Source organism: Macaca mulatta, chromosome 7 (genome assembly GCF_049350105.2).
Source record: "Macaca mulatta isolate MMU2019108-1 chromosome 7, T2T-MMU8v2.0, whole genome shotgun sequence".
NCBI classification, from domain to species: Eukaryota; Metazoa; Chordata; class Mammalia; order Primates; family Cercopithecidae; genus Macaca; species Macaca mulatta.
This window is the reverse complement of record NC_133412.1, coordinates 124,735,603-124,756,705: the sequence shown is the minus strand read 5'-3', so window position 1 is coordinate 124,756,705 and position 21,103 is coordinate 124,735,603. Positions and strand designations below refer to the sequence as shown.

Here is a 21,103-nt window from a genome sequence, read left to right as displayed (position 1 = left end):
TGCCTTTCTAAGAACATCATTATCAAGGGGTACATGATGCTGATATATCTTATTACTGGTGATAACCTTAATCAGTGCTATGATTTAAATGTGTCCCCTAACAAGCATATGTTGGAAACTTAATCTCCAATGCAACAGTGTTGGGAGGTAGGGCCTAAAGGAAGGAGGTTAGGTCATGAAGGCTCTACCATTGTAAATAGGTTAATGCCTATTATGAAAGGGCTTGAGGCCACTAGTTTACTCTTTTGCTCTCCCTCCCCCTCTTTACCCTTCCACCTTGCGAAGAAGCAGGAAGAAAACCCTTGTCAGATGCTAGCGCATTGGACTTACAACTTCCAGAACCATGAGCCAATAAATTTGTGTTCATTATAAATCACCCAGTCTCAGCTATTTTGTTATAGCAGCACAGCATGGACTAAGACAATCTCTTTGTTAAGGAGGTATCTGCCAGGATGCTGAACGGTAAAGTTACTGTTTGTCCTTTTCTAATTAATAAATATCTTGCAGCCGGGTATGGCGGTTCATGCCTGTAATCCCAGCGTGTTGGGAGGCTGAAGCAGGTGGACCACTTGAGCTCAGGAGTTCAAGACCAACCTAGGCAACATGGTGAGACCCCATGACTACTACAATTAAAAACAAACAAACAAACAAAACAGTTGGGTATGGTGGTGCATGCCTGTGGTCCCAGCTATTTGGGAGGCTGAGGCAGGAGGATCACTTGGACCCCAGAAGCAGAGGTTGCAGTGAGCTGAGAGTATGCTACTGCACTCCAGCCTGGGTGACAGAGTGAGACCCTGTCTCAAATTAAAATAATAATAATAGTAACTAACAAATAAATAAATAAATATATTGAGGTAGATGCAACACACTTTTACACTTAATCTACCTTATTAATGTCTACCTGTTACTTTCTTAAGACTACATGATCAACAAAACAATAAACCTAACTCTGATTTGCGGCATTTGCCAGTTTCTGTAGTATAAATACTCCAACCATGGCCCCATTTCAGCTTCCAGTGTGACGCCATGGAGAGCAGAGCTGGGAAGAGAGATGCAGTAACCCGTCACTATGCAGTGGCTGTGTTTAACATCCTCAAATCATCCTGAGATGTAACAGCTGTCTCTCATGAGCTTGTAGGAGCTGGCTCCAGCCCACAATTGCAGGCATTATTGCCTGTAGCCAGATGGCCACCAAGGGCATCTTATCACAAAGCTGGGAATGAGAACGAAACTCTCTCTTAGATTCTTGTCACAAGCCATACAAATGAACTGATACTCAGAACGTGCTTTTGTTGGTTTGTGCCAGTCTTTTATCCATAGCCAACTGATTTGCAGTCACAGGAAATGTTCACTTTAACTGGAAGAAAGGGTAAAAATGGCTGTGTGGGTTCTCTGTTATGAGATATCACCTCAGGTGCTTTTGCCAGGTGAGATGTTTAAGACGTGTCTCTTAAGGTAGGGAGGTCTATGGCGAGATGCTGGGACTAGGAAACAAAATTCCCAATTTTATATTTACTACTTGCTTAAGTAGAAATTTCAGTTCTTTTTCCTGATCCACTAGGGTGAAATGATTGCTACTGGATATATAAGAAATACACAGATAAAAGCAATATTGATAAAATGCCTGGCCAGCACAGTGCCTGAACAATAGTAGGTGTGCTCTCTCTCTCTCTCTCTCTCTCTCTGTGTGTGTATAATGATAAATATGTGTGTATGTATTTTTAATTAGCAAACACTTCTGTAGTGCTTATTAAATGGCAACCACTTTACATGCATTCACATGTATAAGCTCGTTTAATTATCATAGCAATCCTGAAAAGTAGATAGGCATTTTCATTGTTATTATTATTCTCTTTTTATAGATGTGTCAATGTAGGCACAGAAAAATTAAGAAACTTGCCCAAGGCCAAAAAGTTAGTAAGAAGTACAACTAGGATTTAAGCCCAAGAAGTCTAGCACCATAATATATGCTTTCAGACACTATAAAGTGTTTTCTTCCCCATTTAGAGGAAAGGCATGAACTGAAAACACAAAACACCATGTTTCTAGGTCTGCAGGGCTGTTCTGCCAGCATGTCCCACAGGACGAACTATTCATCTTGTGTGCCTTGGAAAGAGTGACTTATGATAGTTACAGTAAGTGTCTGCCTGGGAGAGGAGATATGGGGCTCATAGACTGGAGGATGCTTTATAATTAAGTTAACAGAAAAAGAGAGATTAGCACCCTTTGATGGGAAAGCTCTGCCAAGCCTTAGTGGCAGGAGGAAACTGTGGGGGATGTTAAGGGGTGGGAGGCTGTTGATTCTGGAAGATTTCTCTGCTCGGACATGGTTCAATTCCATTCGGCTCTGATATAAAAGAACCATAGGATATCAGAACTATCAAATGATTTCCTCTTTGTATTCAAAGTCAGAAAAAGCAGGTGTTAAGACCAGTGATTTTCAAACTTTTTTTTTCAGCAAACGCAAGCCTACTCTCTTTCCCCAACACAATCTCAAATGGAAGCCAAATGTATAAAAGACAGTGATAAAAGTAAAGCCATTGGTTGTAGCTGGGTTGGGGATCTTGGTGTTTTACATTTGGGGACCTTCTAATGGGCTCCCAAAAATTCTGGAATGCAAGGGTTTAATGATACATATGGAAGATTAGAGGTATAGCTAAAATCCCTCACCTTATAGTTGTGGGAGCCCAAAACGCAGAAGGGAAAAGTGATTTTTCCAAGGCCACAACAGCAGGCACAACCAGATGGAAAATCTGCCTGTTCCTAGTGCTCCTGGTGCTTTGTGCTTCACATTGTGGTATTACTGATGTTGGTGCTCTCTGAGGGCCAGCTGGGGAGAGAACACAAGTTGCTCTACCCCTCAGCTGGATGACCCACTGGCCAAAGTGGGAACTGGCAACTCCTAACCACCAGTGGGGTTTGCCACTGAGCTGAGTCTGTTTTCTTTCTTTCTTTTCTTTTTTTCTTTTTTGAGACAGCATCTCACTCTGTCACCCGGGCTGGAGTGCAGTGGCATGATCCTAGCTCACTGCAACCTCCACCTTTGGGGCTCAAATGATCCTCTGGCCTCAGCCTCTGGAGTAGCTGGGACCACAGGCGTGAGCCACCATGCTCAGCTAATGCTTCCAGTTTTTGCAGAGATGGGGGTATCACTATGTTGCCCAGGTTGCTCTCAAACTCCTGGGCTTAAGTGATCCTCCTACCTCGGCCTGGCCCCACTGAGCCTCACTGAAGGAGTCCTTGTATGTTTGCAGACCAGATGCTGAAACAGAGGGATCATATTTGAATGCAGTGGGAGCCGTGTTAATGTATGCCTCACCCATCTGTCTCTCATAAAGGTACAGCAGCCTTCCCTCTTTATCTGGCTGAAAGGTACAGTTAGTTTTATTGTCAGAAGCATGAAAAATCTAGGGCCACTTGGATGGGCTCCTATGGGATGCACAGAGAAGCTGCTGAGCACAAAGCAACTCTGACATATTTTGCAGGGGTTTTCATAATTCATGAAAGCTGTTATTCAGTGGAGGTTTTTCTACAGACCCCATTGGGAATCCCAGATTGTTTCTATGAAGAGCAGGGAAAGGAGGAGAGAGTACTATTTTCCTTATGGGTCTGCCTGTCTGATCTATTTGTCTCATCTACCCAAATATTTATATAAGGCTATCTCTTGATTACTAACTTGCCTCATGGTAACCTGTTGCCTGGCCCCAACTATGGATGTTTAGGAATAAGCTGTTTAGCCATTCCAGTCCTCAGTTTATTCATTCATGTAAAGGACCAGTCTGGATGTTGTCATGAGGAATATGTTGAGTTGATGTTTATAAACCATGGTGATGTCCTCAGATGAAAGATGTTCAGTGAATATAAAACAACTCTACTGTGATGACTAATGCGTGGTCTTTGCCAATGAGATTATTTAAATAATGGAACAGTAGCTACTACTTTAATCATATAGAGCCTTTCTGCAGTTTCAAAGCACTTTTTCTACACTAAATCATGGCAAGTGTTATTTAATCTCCACTTTAAAGACAGAGATGTTGAAGCACAGTAATGCGGTTATGTTACCCATGGGCAGGGGCTACATTTGATTGTGGATACATTATCAGGGTTGCTTCTCTCCTCTCTTCCATCTAGGACATCATTCCCATACTCACTTCCCTTGTCCTTCTTGCCAGGTATTTGGTAAAATATCTTGAGCTGAGGCATTCTCCCTGAGGAAATGTGTAGAGCCCACAGGAAATTCATTTGGGAAGCATTTATTGAGGTGCTGAAGATATAAAGATGAGAGACAGAGTCCATGGTTCTCAAAGCCCTTACAATTCAATGAGAGAGGCCGAGCAGCAAGCCTGTGGTGTGCTGAGCACTGTGACAGGTCTGTGAATGGAAACAGAGACAGCATCTGATGAGAGTGTTGGGGAATGTAGGGTAAAAAAAAAGTGGTGGTTGTGTTTGTTTGCAAATGGGCTTGCTCCTAGGTCTTAAGTTGGGTTGCCTCAGACAAGAATTTAGTGTAAGAGGCTTATTTGGAAGGTGAAAAGAGCACTATTAGGGGACCAGGAAAAGTGAGACAGAAAAGGGAAGGACAGGGACCTATCACTGTGGTCAATGGGAACTCATTTCTGGGGAAACACAAACTTCATAGTCATCCCACCCAAGGGGCAAGGGAGCTGGGATGTTTATATTCTAACTCCTGTCAGTTATTGTTTGGGGGATTCATCTGAGAATATTAATTTCTGGGTATTTCTTGCTCGTGAAGTGGGTAGCAAAATGGGTTCCAGAGACCAGAGAAAGCCTTCAAACAAACAGGTGGCGGCAGGTGCAACTCCCATACACCACAGTGATAAGGGTGAGGAGATACGTGCTGGGGACAGTATCTGCCCCACCTTTAAAGGAAATCATTTAGTGAATGCCAAGTACTTTGTTCTCTCTTGCATCCCTTCAACTCTGGTTTCTAAGCAGCTGTTTGACTTTAGAGTTCAGGCTACAGAGCATATTCCCTATTATAGTCCGTATCCAGAGCAGGGCAGCCCTGGACTAGGACTGGTTAAGTAGGGAAGATCAATTTATGGCTTACTACTCAGACTTGTACAAGACACAGCTCACTGATATTGTTCTCCGGTGTTCCAGAATAGATGTCACCTCCTTAGCCTCCTTCCGGATGCCTCCTGTGCCCCGCCAGGACTCTGAGCTCATCCCTTTCATGGCGGTTTTAACATCTTGTTGTGTAGTTACTCATTCATCTTCTTCAAAGGACTGTCAACTTCCTGAGGGCAGAGTCGGTGCCTAACAGTGGACCCTGTCAAGTGACTCATGTGACCTTCTTTTAAAAGATTAAAAATAATGAATCTTTTCTATTTTGCAACTTTCTCTTTATAGCAAGTGTTTGGGAGAGTGTGTGTTCCAGAAGAAATGGAAGACAAGTTGAAAGTAGTAAGGTCAGGGATCATGATGATGCAATTAACACAAAATGATGAGGCAGGAGAAACGGAGTTCCACCAGAATATTTACTAGGGATTAAAATTAAGCAGTGAAAAGTATAATATCTTGTAAAGAAAGAAGCGTCTTTAAAAACGCCGGGTGCAGTGGCTCATGCCTGTAATTCCAGCACTTTAAGAGGCTGAGACAGGCAGATCATGAGGTCAGGAGATCAAGACCGACCTGGCCAACATGGTGAAACCCCGTCTCTACTAAAATACAAAAAATTAGCTGGACGTGGTGGTGCAAACCTGTAGTCCCAGCTACTCAGGAGGCTGAGGCAGGGGAATCGCTTGAACCCGGAAGGCGGAGGTTGCAGCAAGCATAGACCTCACCACTGTACTCCAGCCTGGGCGACAAGAGCAAAACTCGGACTCAAAAAAATAAAAATTAATTAATTAATCAATTAATTAATAAGGGTGTTTTAAAAAACAAGTCTGAGATTCATTTTCCCTTCCGTTTGTACTTAAAAACCTTTATCCATCCATCCACCTATCATCTGTATCTATCTATCTATCTATCTATCTATCTATCTATCTATCTATCTATCATCTATCTATTCTATTTGTCTGTATCTCTCTCTCTCTCTTTCTTTCCACCCATCCATCCACCCACCCACCCAACATACAATCCTGGATTGTGTGTTTTTTAATAGAGAGATACAAAAAGAAAAATAAGTAAAAATCTTTCTGCACAAAGTTAAATTAAGTTTAGCCTAAAGCTGCATCCTTTTAAGTTTGGCCTAAAGGCTTTTCTGAACATAGTGAACTGTACCTACTTGGATAAACAAACAGACTGCAACCTACTCTTGCACCAATCACTGAGTTTTGGCCAATTACAAGTGGTCAACCGTTCAAATAAGGGGAACGGTGAGCTATAACCAACTTAGTTGTTTCTGTAACTCACTTCCATTTTCTATATGTCATCACTTTCCCTTTTCTATCCTTAAATTTCAAACCATGTGGCAGCGCCAGAGTCTCTAAACCTATTCTTGTTTAGGGGGCTGCCCAATTTGCAAATTGTTCTTTGCTCAATTAAACTCTGTTAAATTTAATTTGTCTAAAGTTTTTCTTTAGACAACGAAGAAACCCCTCCTGTCATAAAAATAAAAAAGTAATGTATATGAAAGAACAGCAAATCCAATGGTAGAGAATAGCACAGAATAGAAAGGACCTCTCCTTGCCCCCAGAGGTCCCTCTCCCTGCAAAACACCTACTACGGTTATGTATAATTCCTTCTAGAAAATAAATACGATATAATGATAAAATGATAATACATAACATTTATTGAGTGACTATGTTTTGGCACTATGCTAAGATCTTTATATATATTATATTTTTAAATCTTTGTAAGTTATATTTTCACCTCCAATTTAACAAGGAAGGAGGTGGGGCACAGAAAAGTAAATCCACTTGCCCAAAGGACATGCCTAGTAAAGGGGAGAGGCAAGATTTGAACTTAGAAAGGCTGGATTCAGGGTCCAGATTCTTAACTGCAAATAACATGCACCTATTTGTATATTTTTGTACATAAAATATGAGATATTGTGTATGTGTGTACAAAAATGATCAATTATCAAATGGCAAGCTGCATGCACGGTCTAAGCAGCTGGGCCATTTCCCATACCCTGCATTGTTCTGGAGGCTTTATCCCTGATATTGCTAGCACAAAATCATCTGCAAAACACATTAAATCATATTTGTAATAACCATACGCTTTCCACCCTAGGCATTTTACTATGCACAATTTGGTCAACAACATTGTTATAGAGCATACTTCCAAACATATAACACTGAATACAGAATACTTTAATAAATCTGCTTTGAAATTTAAATTGGCCCCAAATTGCAGATGTTCATGTGTTCAGTAGCTCATTTCACAAGCAAGACTTAGGTGCTAGAGGCCTCCTTGACCCATGCATGAGTTATCATGTGTTAGGGGAGTTCCAGAGCAAACAATGTGGGAAGGACCCTGAACTTGTCACCATCCTATTCTACATCACAAAGACCAGATGGCCACGAAAATAAGATGGCCAGACAGCCAAGCAATATACATTTACAGGAGCAACCATGTCATGAGCACCGGGTGAGACAGCAAGGCATCACTTGTGTGGGTTTCTGTCTTCGAGTTCATAGCTGAGTTCACAATCCCTGGCCACAGATGATTGCTTTCCAGCTCTATTCAGCATTGCCCCAGTTCTGCGTAAGTGCCTTCCAAGACCACAGAGGCTGAGGGGAAGGCTCATCTGGTCATCTGCTCTTATCTTACCCCACCAAGGCAGCATTTTTTTTCTGCCCGTTTTTCACGCTGGGAATTGGTATAACATTTTATTTTCACAAAATCATTCTGTTCAGAAGAGCTTAGAAGCTACTTCCCCAAGGCATTAAGACTTAAAGAAAAACATTATTTTTTCATTCACTTTTGTAAATTCTGCTTTTGTCTTCAGATAATCAAATAGTCAGCTTGTATAAATATATCATTTTATGTTTAAATGATTTTTTTCCTGATTATGAATTTGTGCACCCCATTGTTGAAAAGTTAGAACTACAGAGAGTTTTAAAAACAATAGTTCTAATTCCCAGAGATGATTAGTGTTTCCATTTTGCTGTATTTCCATATAGTTTTTAATCCCATGCAGATCATGTCTATAAACTACATTTTTATAAAATGTGAAGCATAAAAGGATTTGCGTGCCATCTTTACACAGGTGCCATGCTAATCTCCCCATATTGTTCCAATTGAGTACACAGGCTGCTGAAGTAAGTGCTATACATAAAAGTTTATATTATATGTTGCATTTTCAATGTGTGTTATATTTTAACTTGGTCCAAAGTAGGATTTTTTTTTTTTTTTTTAAGGAGTCTCACTGTGTTGCTGTGGCATCATCTTGGCTCACTGCCAGCTCCGCCTCCCACGTTCACGCCATTCTCCTGCCTCAGCCTCCCGAGTAGCTGGGACTACAGGTGCCTGCCACCACGTCCGGCTAATTTTCTGTATTTTTTAGTACAGACGGGGTTTCACTGTGTTAGCCAGGATGGTCTCGATCTCCTGACCTCATGATCTGCCCGCCTCAGCCTCCCAAAGTGATGGGATTACAGGTGTGAGCCACCGCACCCGGCCCAAAGTAGGATTTCTTTTAGGTCTGACTCCTCTAGGCCAAATCTAATTTGCTGTAGTTGCTGAAGAAATTTCCAACATAGGAAGAATTTTCAATCCAAAAGAAAATGCAACATTCCCTTTTCAAATCCCTAAAAAGGAACACTTGTGCAAACTTGTCAAATCCATGATTTTTTTTATGATGCTGAGGTGCAGATACATGTGACTGAATTTTAAATTCATGCTCCATTTCCTAGAGCACTTTCTTTAAAAAGTGGAAGGGAAAACAGGCATTTTCATTATGTTGCTGCTCCTACCAAAACATGGTGCTGCAGGGTTTTATAATAGCAATATGATAGACAGAAACCCAAACAACAAAGCTAATTGAAAAATAGAAAGCCTATTTGCAAAGGTTAAGTTTAAATTGACCATCATTTTGTTATTTTACCCCTGCCCCTGTTCTTCAGATTTATGTCATCACATGTAAATAACCACATGTAAGATACACAGCTAAAAATGATACTGTTTGCATATCATTCATAACCTAAAAATTTTGAGGTTAAGACGAGGTTACTTTCTGGTATTTAGAAATAAGACATTTTATATAAGAATTCACTTATGGTTTGATGCGTGGTCTTGAATAAATCAGTATGAGGTATGTTTAAGCCACTTTTAAAATTCTGCTACAAAACAAATCTAAGGAACAGCTAAATTAAGAATTCTATCTTTTCACTTTATGTTTCCAGAGATGAGTCATTTAAATAACCTTTAATCCTGGTACATTTTAAATGATTACTACATTTAAAAGTATTCATTCTATACCCACATTTTCAATTACATTTTAAGTAAGCTCTCTGCAATGCTCTGAGAAAGGGTTACATAAATATGTAGCCCGAAACCAGATGTGACCACAAATATGATTTGTTCAAAGCTAGGAATTTATGGTACATAAATATCACTTCTGCTCATCACAAATTTATCTTGGTGAGTTAAAGAAGATAAATAAAATTTTAGGGATGAAATGAGAGCTGCCATCCCACAATATGTATTAAGCTTCCTACATGAAAATTTATAATCCCAATATAGCCCTGCTAGCCTTTTTTTATTTTTTTTTTCTGACTTCCTTCTTCTTTTGGTTGGGGTTAAGACCTATTTCTTGCATAGGGTTTTTGCATTTAAATTTCTTAACCTGTCCACATCTATCAACAAAGAAATGCATGTTTCTCTTCCATGAATTTAAATAAAAATGATACCTTTTTTTTTTTTTAGAGCTATACTTTCTCCACTGTTCTCTACTGGAAGACAAAAGACATAAATATGTAAATGGTTTCTGGAGATTTAAGTACATTGTGTTGCATATTCTCTGAGACATATCACTATATGACTGTTAAAAGAATATACGGGTAATCCTACTCTCAATTTGTATACTCCATTCTCATTTTAGCTGTTTATATTACACTATAATAAAAACGCTTTAATACAATTTGTAGTTAACATAAATGTTTTGAAGTTGAGTTTTACTTTAGTGTATTTACATATATTGCTTCATGTCAGCTTTTAAAATTAACCCTACAGAACTACAACTTACATATAACAAAATACACCTATACTACTGGACGGTTTCACCAAATGTATACATCTGTGTGACCATCTCCACAGTCAAGATACAGAACATTTTCGTCACCTCAATAAAGCTCTCTTGAATGACTATATAATACCATAATCACCTCCCCCAGCCCCAGATAATTGGTGATCTGCTTTCTATTACTACAGATTAGATTTGTCTTTTTCAGCATCATAAAATGTACATTCTTTTGCATCTATGTTTTCTTAATGATCAGCATAATATCTTTGAGATTTACCCATGTTGTTTCATAGATGAATAGTTCACTCATTTTATTTATTTATTTATGTATTTTTGAGACAGGGTCTCACTCTATTGCCCAGGCTGGAGTGCAGTGGCATGATCATGGCTCACTGCAGCCTCGACCTCCTCAGTCTCAGGTTCTCCTCCCACCTCAGCCTCCCTAGTAGCTGGGACCACAAACACATGCCACCATACTTGGCTAATTTTTGTATTTTTTGTAGAAACGGGGTTTTGCCATGTTGCCTAGGCTTGTCTCAAACTCCTGGGCTCAAGTGATCCACCTGCCTCTGCCTTCTAGAGTGCTGGAAGAGGTGAGCCACCGCACCCGCCAGTTTACTTGTTTTAAATGCTGATTTTTAATTTCATGGTATGGATATATCACACTTTGTATATTCATCACCTCCTGATGGACATTTGGGTGTTTCTAGTATTTGGCTATCAAGGATAAAGCTGTTATAAACATTTGTGTACAAATTTTGTGTAGACATATATTTTTACTTATATTGAATAAAATATCTAGGAGAGGAATTGTTGTATCATAGAATAATACTGATTAACTTGATGCCAAACGTCTTCTCTTTTCCAGAATGGTAGTACCGTTTTACATTCCGATCAGCAGTGTGTGACAGTGTAAGTTGCTCTGCACCTTTTCTAATTTTAGCCATTCCAGTGGGTGTATAATGATATTTCATTGTGGTATATAATTTGTGTTTCCTCGATGACTAATGAGGTTGAACATTTTCTCATGTGTTTTTTGGCCACTCATATATCTTCTTTGGCAAAGTATTTGTTGAAGTCTTTTGCCCATTTTTAAATTAGGTTGTTTGTCTTTGTATTACTTAGCTGTAAAAGCTCTTTATATACACCCGGCACAAATTTTTTAACATATGTAGGTATTGTGAATATTTTTTTCCCATTTTGTTGTTTGCTTTTCATTTTCTTAGTGGTGCCTTTCACAGAGCAATTTTTGAAATACCATTCCTTAGGGCACAATGGGTACATCCATGTACAAACAAGGTTTGCCAATGAGTGGAGCGAATGTCTCTTAAAATTCAGTGCCAAATCAAATCGTATTGCCCATTTTATGGTGACTGAAATGTATCTGTGGTAAAGAGTCCCTGGGCTTATCTAGCGCAGGATCTACTGCTGATAGGACCCCCAAATTTTGTGCTACCAGGAGTCTCTGCCTCATTCCTTTCTTATCTCTCCAATACTCTTCCACAGAAAGTCTTCTTCACTGCACAAAGTGAGTCGGCAATGAGTACAGAAACGATTTCATTACAGTGTAAGGGTCACCATGACCTCCTTGTTGTAGTGGAGAAAGTAATTGAAAATTTGGGTTTGTTCTGGATTTCAGGAAGAACAGGAATATCTAAGTTAAAAAAACTCAAGCTTCTTCTAGCCTCTCAAAATTGGAACTGAATAAGTTTGTCCTTTCTGCTAGGAAAACTAACTCTCAGAACACTGATGAACTATATTTTATTCATTTCTTTTAGAAAACATTTGCTAAAATGTGGGCTGGGCATGGTGGCTCACACCTGTAATCCCAGCACTTTGGGAGGCCAAGGTGGGTGGGTCACCTGAGGTTAGAAGTTCGAGACCAGCCTAGCTAACACAGTGAAACCCCATCAGAATTAGTTGGGCATGGTGGCACCCACCTGTAGTCCCAGCCACTTGGGAGGCTGACACAGGAAAATCACTTGAACCTGGGAGGCAGAGGTTACAGTGAGCCAAGACTGCGCCACTGCACTCCAGCCTGGGCGACAGAGTAAAACTCCATTGGGGTGGCAGGTGGCGGGGGTGGGAAGAGAAAAGAAAATATTTGGGAAAACATACCACATCCCAAGCACTGTGTTAGAAATGCAAGAAACATCTAGGGTACCATATATTAAATCATTTAGTTTATTGTTAGTGAAATAGTGAGCATCTTGAGGGCAAGACTATCTTGTTCATTTCCCTGCACTCAGTGCCGACAAATCGATATGTATGAAATTTAGTTAATGACTGTATGCATGCATGAATGAAGTGCCAAAGGCTTGTCTTGCTTGAGTAATTCTGAAGCTGTTGGTTGTTTTATTCAGAATTACATGCATAATTTGCTATAATAAGAGAGCTATAATCAAATAGCCACAGTCACTCAGGTTAAAACAATGTTATGGTGGCAACAAGATAATCCAAATCTCCCACCAATATCCCAGGTGGGAAGTCAGTTAATACTTGGAGTAAGGCTTGCATCATTTTGACTTCTAGTGGTTAAAATTTTCCAAAATGAGAGAAAATGCACTGGACCTCAGAAATGAGAAAGGTCACAAGGAAAATACTTCCCCTTTAGATTATATCAGAGGTAAAATTAATAATAAAAAGAAGATTGACCACCATTATAATAGTATTTAGTACAGTTTATAAGCAGTGTCATATGCGTTTTCTCACTGACTCCTTACAACACCCCTGGGAGGAAGTTACAGGGAACATTAGTACACTTATCCCCATTACATAGAGCTGGAAATGCGCTTCCGAGAATATAAATGTCTTGCCCAAGATTTCACAGCTCACCAAAGTGGACTAGCTGGGACTCCAGCATTCTTTTTCACTGCCCTTAGAGAAAAATCCCCTGGCTTATAGGGTGCCATGGATGGTGGTCTACATCTAAATCTACATTTTTTTTGTGTCTTTGATTTCTACGTAATATTCCTTTGTTGTGCCATGAGATGAGATAAATTGTCTTTACAACAGTATATCCTTCATGGTACACTTTGATTCATATTAAATAGATCTCAAGTTTTGATTAAGTTTTAATATAATGCTTCACCGGCTGGGCGCGGTGGCTCAAGCCTGTAATCCCAGCACTTTGGGAGGCCGAGACGGGCGGATCACGAGGTCAGGAGATCGAGACCATCCTGGCTAGCACAGTGAAACCCCGTCTCTACTAAAAAATACAAAAAAATTAGCCAGGCGAGGTGGCGGGCGCCTGTAGTCCCAGCTACTCGGGAGGCTGAGGCAGGAGAATGGCGTGAACCTGGGAGGCGGAGTTTGCAGTGAGCTGAGATCCGGCCACTGTACTCCAGCCTGGGTGACAGAGCGAGACTCCGTCTCAAAAAAAAAAAAAAAAAAAAAAAAAAAATATAATGCTTCACCAATTCCATGGGGATAGGCGCCTTGGAAGCATGACTCCGTGTAAAGTCTCCAATTCCTTTTTCTATAGAAATGTTATTTAAAATAAGTTAACTGTAATATGCTGAGGTAATTTTTTTCTCTTAGACAAAATTTCCTTAATTGTTTGTATGTTATACTTGTCCAAGAGGAACTCCTTTGCTTATTCAAAAATTTCATTGGCTGGGTCATGCTTGGAGGGACAACGAGGCTTGACAGCTGTAGACAGGAACTTGGGAGGGAGGACTGAAGAGCTACTCATCACCCCCGTTCAAGCCTCCTAGGAGTACCATCTGTGAGTTATCACATCAGGCCATACTGGAGAGCCAGCTTGTATCTGGAGGATGGTCTTCAATTGCAAGCATGGCCGTGACTCTGAAATAACTGTGGTTTGTTGTCAGTCTTGCAGGAGAATTACATTTCAGCCCATTGCTTTGCAGAAGATAAAATGCATTTGCCTCTGCCTGGATGACAATGGTATAATTATAGGCTTTTTAATTGGGTCTTAAGGAAGGAAAACTGATTTTGTTCAGGATCAGAGCTAGGTAATTTAACAGAACTTGAGATTCTATTCTTCCCCACCAACAGTGGAGAGTTATGATTGAGAAAAACACAATTAAATTTATCTTACTCAAACACTTACATTTCTAGATTCTTATCGGTTTCTATAATAGCAACACAAAGGGTAAACAGCTCTCTTTATTAATGCTTCACTAAGGATTTTTATATCTATGTGACAAGTGGTGCATTCTTTGCACAGAATAAAGTATTTGGAGCCTTGATTCCAGCTGGTCTGGATTGGAAAACTCATTACTGCTCCTAGCGTGTCTGCCAGCAAACTCCTCAGGGGAGAGATACAGACTTGTATGTATGGAAATAACCAAACCGGATTGGTCAACTTTTATAAATAAACCATTGGAAAATGTAATTTAGAGGGAGGAGTATGTCAATTACAGATTGTTTCCTTAATTATTTCTATTATTTCCCAGTTCCAAATTTTAGGCATTTTTCATAAAAATAACACTTAAAGTATACAACAAAGCTCATCATTCATTTATTTTATAACAGAACATGTATTTGTAATGATAAAGGGAATTGAAAATAACATTACAATTTGGAGGCAAAATTATAAGATTCTTTACAACCAAGGCAATTGATAGCCATCTTGACGAAGTCCTAGATTAAAGTCACCATCTCTTGACTCAAAGATTGGCATCAGATTAAAAGAGGCAAGGAACTGTTTCCAGCAGGGAAGATGAAAACACAATTATAAATACATTTATCTTCCTTTGCCCAGGGACTCGACATCCCATAATACCATTTGCATAATGGGTTACTTTGTTTGTTCCCTTTTAAAGGTTCAATTTGGAACATTTCATTCTAAGTGCCATCAAAATAAATAAATAAGCTGAGTTTTAAGCCCACAGCTTTTTATGTTTATTTGAGAGTAAGAATCAGTAGAATTTGCCTGTATTCAGGGAAGCACAAGCACTTATTTTTTTTACATACCCAAGATGACAGGGCTCTAAAGGGTTGTGAATATAGACAAATGGCAGTTAGAAATTCACTTAATCTATTTTACTCTGAAAGATACACACATGTGCACACACATATACCCCCTCACTCTGGTCCTTTCTGAAGTTATGTGGAGATGCCATTTTGTTTGTGTTGGCTTCTCTCTGCCCTGGCTAACTATCCGAGTCTGATGTCTTCTATTCCAGAGTCATATTCCCAAGTGGATGCTTTAATCAATGCATCACTGCACTCTTTCCTCCTACTAGTCTCTGATCGGATGGACCCGCCTTATGTCTAATTACCTAGATGGTAAAAGCTAACCTAAAAACCAGTCCCTGTAAATGGAGAATTTATCAACTCAGGTGGAACACATTGTTTTTTTGTGAGTGTGTCTTGGGATGCATAATAGCTGTGTTTAGTCCTTAGAAGAGAGAATTCAAGGCAAGGGGTTCACCAGTGGGCAGCTCTTTGGCAGGAGGAGAAATTTCCAGTTTCCCCCAATACACCATGTAAGCACTTTCCCCTCTCCCCACAGAACTTGGAGACGAAGTTAAGATGCACAGCAGCCAAACTGCCCTGATGTGCAGGGGTTCAGAATACCCAGAAGGTTAGAAAGTGCCTCCTTCTGGCCTTCAACCCCTTTGCATTACAATAGTAACTACTTTGCAGTGTCTCAGCCCCCTTAAAGGCCTGCTTTTCTAAAACGTCTCACATTCTATTTGTATTGGAAGCCGGCTTTTCCTTGGATTCAAACTTCATTGGCTTGGCTCTAGGTAAAGATTGTATGTGATTTAATGATAAAAACTCAACCTCCTCAATGGTTCTCCTTGACACAGCTATTCAAGTCCAACGGATGGGTCTCCTTGGAAACATCAGTAGCAGCTCTGTTATCCTGTCTCCTAATGATGTTCTTTCAGCTCCATTAGTTGTTGATTCCCAGAAATTGGTGTCGCTACTGCTGGTCACTATAAAGACCATGTAGCAGGAAGAGGAAACCTATCATCAAGGGGCAAGACAGATGGTAGGAGGTAGGCCCAGGTGACAGTGGAGTTTCTGCCACACCAAGATACTGTGTCCAGGGAGCATAGATAGTTCCATATGGGATTCCAACAAATGGGGGTACCAGTTGCACTAGAAGTGAGGGCCTAATATATACACAGAGTCCAGCCATGGGGAATTGAAGCAGCAGATATACTGAAGTTCAGGGAGGCAGCCAGTAGGCATCAAAAGGTGATGGATGGAGAATAGAGGTCCTGCCACTGGGCAAAGGGACTAGTTAGAGATAGGTCTGAGTGGTAGAAGGGGACTGAGTTATGTTCTGGAGTTAGCATCTGGACACAGGGATGAAGGCAGAAATGATCTTGGTAATGGGAACTGGGGTAGGGCAAGCTGCCTTGGTATTTAGAACCAAGAAGCAGGAGGTCCATTAGCAGAACTGAACCATTTAAGAAAGGGGTTGAATGAGAGGGGAATGTGTGATGTGGTTCTGCTTCCATCCTATAGCACAATCTAGGAAAGAGGCATAACAAGGTTCTAGGATGGGGGTGGGGACACCATCATGGTTGAACAAGAGGGTAGGGGCTCGAGATGTATGTGAAAACTCTACTACTGGTTGATGAAAGAGAAAACAAGTTAAAACACACACACAAAAAGCAATACCCACAACCACCTTCTCAATCTACTTTGCATCTCATATTGCTTCCTCTCTCTTCTTGTCATCATAGTTTTTTCATTTGTCTGTTTGTTTATTTGTTTTTGAGACAGAGTCTCACTCTGTTGCCCAGGCTGGAGTGCACTGGTGCAATTTTGACTCACTGCAGCCTCTACCTGCTGGGTTCAAGCAATTCTCCTGCCTCAGTCACCCGAGTAGCTGGGATTACAGGCATACGCCACCATGCCCAGCTAATTTTTGTGTTTTTAGTAGAGACGGGGGTTTCACCATATTGACCAGGCTGGTCTAGAACTCCTGACATCAAGTGATCTGCCTGCCTCGGCCTCCTAAAGTGCTGGGATTACAGGCACAGCCACCGCGCCTGGTCCAATTGTAGTCTTAACCGATCTTACTAACATTTTATCTTTTTTAAAAAATTTATTTTAAGTTCTGGGGTACATATACAGAACGTGCAGGTTTGTTCCATAGGTATACATGTGCCATGGTGGTTTACTGCACCTATCAACCCGCCATCTAGGTTTTAAGCTCCACATGCATTAGGTATTTGTCCTAATGCTCTCCCTCCCCTTGCCCTCCACCCACCAACAGGCCCCAGTGTGTGATGTTCCCCTCCCTGTGTCATTTGTTTTCATTAACATTTTATCTTGAAATTGTAGAGAAGAATCACTTTTGAAGAATATGCTGGCGTAGGGGAGAACTTTGAGAACTATCCCTGTCTCTCTACCCAGAGACCTCCCTCCTGCCTGAGAGTCTGTTGGTCAATTTAGCTGTAACCAGGGTCAAATGAGCAGGAAGAGTCATGTGGGGGAGGGATTACAAGAGCCCAGAGGTGATAAGAATGACATTATGCCACTCATTGAGCACCTTCCACATGCCAGGCACAAGTGTGGCATGTTAAGTGTGCCAGGCACACTTAACATACGCAACCTGATTTAATCCCAGCAAGGGAAGAATTATTCTTCTCATGTTCACAAAGAACGTTACCAAGGCTTAGAGAGGTTTGTAATTCCCTGGTATCCCATGGTTAGTCAATGCTCCATTAGTCTCAGCTCTCCAGACATGGGAGCTGGGGAAGCTTAAACGCCTCTTGCCTCCAGTCAGGATTGGAGAGGAGAGATAGGCCTTAGCTGGGGAGATGCCAGGGCCCAGTCATGAAAAGACAAGGAAGGCATGGGATGGATACAGGGAGACATATGGAATTTCAGAGAGGCTTGAGCCCAGGTCAAAGACTACGCTGTCTTAACTTGACACCCAGACCTCACTTCAGGTCATTAGAGAAGCTCTAAATAATACAGAAACCCCTCCCTTAGTTTAAAAAAAAAAAAAAAAAAAAGTAGAGATTCAGGAAGCATCCAAGAACATTGATCAAATGTGTACCATTTTCTCTGGGAGCATAAGAGCATTTGCCTTGTGAAGCCAAAATAACCACTGGCAGAAAGGCCTGGCCCGGGTTATTCTTACTTAGTAGAATCCGAGTTGTGGGCTGTGCCTGAAAGGAATGGCAAAGGTTCCTCAGCATTCTCTGAATGGAAATTTATAAGACATGTCCTCAAAGGAGGCAACAGCCACCCAAAGTGCCAGCTGCAGGAATGGGTCTTCTCTTCTTGAGAGATCAGGAAATCAGCCTGTTTTGGTCATTGGGACCAACTTTTCAGTTAGGACTTGGATCAACAAGGAGTGGGGTAGGGGATGGTACCAGTTCAGAGAAACCTGGGAGCTTGTGGACTGCAGAGTCCTAGGCCCAGGTTCAGAAGGCGGCTCCAGTGATGTAGATGGCCCTGGGGGTGGGGCACTCTGGGAAAGTCTGCCATAGAGACTCTCTTCCTACCATGGTCAGGGCTCAATCAGACTAGAGTCTCCTAATTTTGAGAGAGTGTGTGTGGAAAGCCTCTCTGTCTCCTCTGAATGGCTACTTTTGCCCAGGCATGCCCATTTCCACTGCTGGGAAGGAGGCCCTTGAGGTGCCTCAGTGGTCAGTGCTGCCATGGCCAATCTCAGGAGACATCCAGGCGGTGAGGACAGGAGCCCCTTCCATGTCAAGATCTCTAAGTTACCTCACCACTGAGCCCCAGTCCTTGCTTTTCTCACATGACCAGAGTTGAGTTGGTTCCAGCCTGGGGGAAAGAATCCGGTACATACAGACTACTCCTTCTCTTAACGTCTCTCCTCCACAGTTGCTAGAACCCACCAATTTGTGCTGTGTCCCAGACTTTAGTTCTTTTTATCCATCTCAAAAAAAAAAAAAAAGAGAGAGAGAAAGAAACATTACACCAGCTATCAGAAGGAGGTTGTGACTTCCTTGCATGGGCTAGCTTTAAGGACAAGGAGTTGCTGAGGCAGAAAATTCCCCAGTGACAGCCTTGATGGAAGATACGACGTTGTCCCTGGGGATACAATGATTTGCAGCAGCATTTCAGCAACCCAAAATAAACCATCACTCTGCACTAGGGTGACAAGCTTAACATCTACACCCTTAATCATAATTCTAGTGGCAGGATTTTCCAGACTAGGTTAACTCCTTTTATTTTGGCCCAGAAATCTGAAGCAGGAGCAGGGAGGGATCCTATGATAATTGTTCTTTGGTTGATCACTTTCATCTGAGGATCTTCAAGTATTTTATAAATATTAATTAAACCACCACAATACCTTCATATGCATAACTATTATCCGTCCACCACCCCCAGCTGCATACCAATCCTTTAAAGATAAAGAAGTTGAAGGATAGCCTGGATAGCCTTCAGTGACTGAGCTCATCACAGAGGCAAGATCCAAAAGTTAGCACTCTTCATTTCCAGTTCTGGACTGAATAGGTCTAAAGTGATTGAAAAACATCATATGATTCCTATGCATACATACACCATGAAGTATTATTACCAAAAGAGAAAATGTCCATTAAACTTATCATTTAATTATTATAACTATTATATTAACCCTAGATCTTTTGTTTCTTGTTTATTTTAATTTTATTGTTATTTCTTTATTATTATTATTATTATACTTTAAGTTCTGGGATACATGTGCCAGATGTGCAGGTTTGTTACATAGGTATACACGTGCCACGATGGTTTCCTGCACCCATCAACCCGTCATCTGCATTAGGTATTTCTCCTAATGCTATCCCTCCTCTAGCCTCCCACCCCTCAACAGGCCCTGCTGTGTGATCTTCCCCTCCCTGTGTCCATGTGTTCTCATTGTTCAACTCCCACTTATGAGTGAGAATATACGATGTTTGGTTTTCTGCTCTTGTGTTCTTAATCAATCTTTTCCCTTCCAAGAAACCTAACTTCTTTTTGTTTCAATTTTTCCCTCTATAAAATGGTGACATAATAGAGTTCCCCAATGTCTTACATTCCTTTGTTGTGAGCACTGATGGCTTGTAAACCAATGTGTTCTACAACTATAAGTATCTGTATTTCCCAGTTACTACAGCAAACCCCCACAATTTGAAATGAGTTATCCTAATACATCACTTTGCCCTGAAGAATTTTCATGATCAAAGATGTTATTCATATTATCAGAATTTCTTTCCTCTTCATTTCAGTTCATGGCCACTGGCCTCTATGATACTCTCTTATCTGAATCAGTCACCATCTTTCTTTTTTTGGAAAGCGGTACAAAAACTGCCGCCAAGGTTACAAGTAAATAACTGTAGTCAAGACCAAAAATTTTTAGCGATTAAAAATCTGTTTCTGTCTGTCTTCTGTGTGGGGAATATCTGTTTTTCATTTAGTAAGTTTTATCTGGTAATAGCCACTGGGGAGTAGGTTAGAAAGCAGTGGGGCCACTTAGAGAGACTTGGGGTAGGGCTGTAGGTGAATGAAACAGCTTTACTGAGCAGCCCTACAAGCTTCACTTTGGGTTATAGGCCTCTTGGTGAGGGCAGGGAGCAAAAGAAAGAAGAGCCAGACACTGCCTCAAGTGGACCCTGAGCAGAGAGGAAAGGAAGAAGGACAGAGCAGGGCATATGCATTCTAAAAGGGTGGAGATAACAGAAAGAAACAAGTGGATAAAACTGCATCACACACATCATTGCTGCAAAGGTCTATGGGAAAAGAAAACTAAAGGTGGCAGAGACAGATCCTTCAGGTGTTAGCCTTGGAGGTATAATTCCCCAGGGACAGGTAGATTTCCAAGCTCTGGATGTGAAGACCAATTACCAGGCATTTTTGATGGCTCTAGTGAATGCTGATATGCTAAGTTTATGTATTCAGATTTCATATAAGGTTTACAAAGAAAATAACACAAACTGCTTGTGGTATACCAATGATAAATATTTCTACAGAGCTCTCCTTCACAAGGTAACTGAGAATGTGGGGAAAAGAAAGAAAGAT

The 21,103-nt window shown here is 40.9% G+C and overlaps 1 protein-coding gene across 2 annotated transcripts in view; it reads right to left on the bottom strand.

The window, feature by feature from the left end:
- The window catches only part of FRMD6 (FERM domain containing 6), a 249,928-nt gene that overhangs the window by 202,203 nt on the left and 26,622 nt on the right, over positions 1 to 21,103 (bottom strand). The window lies entirely within an intron of this gene.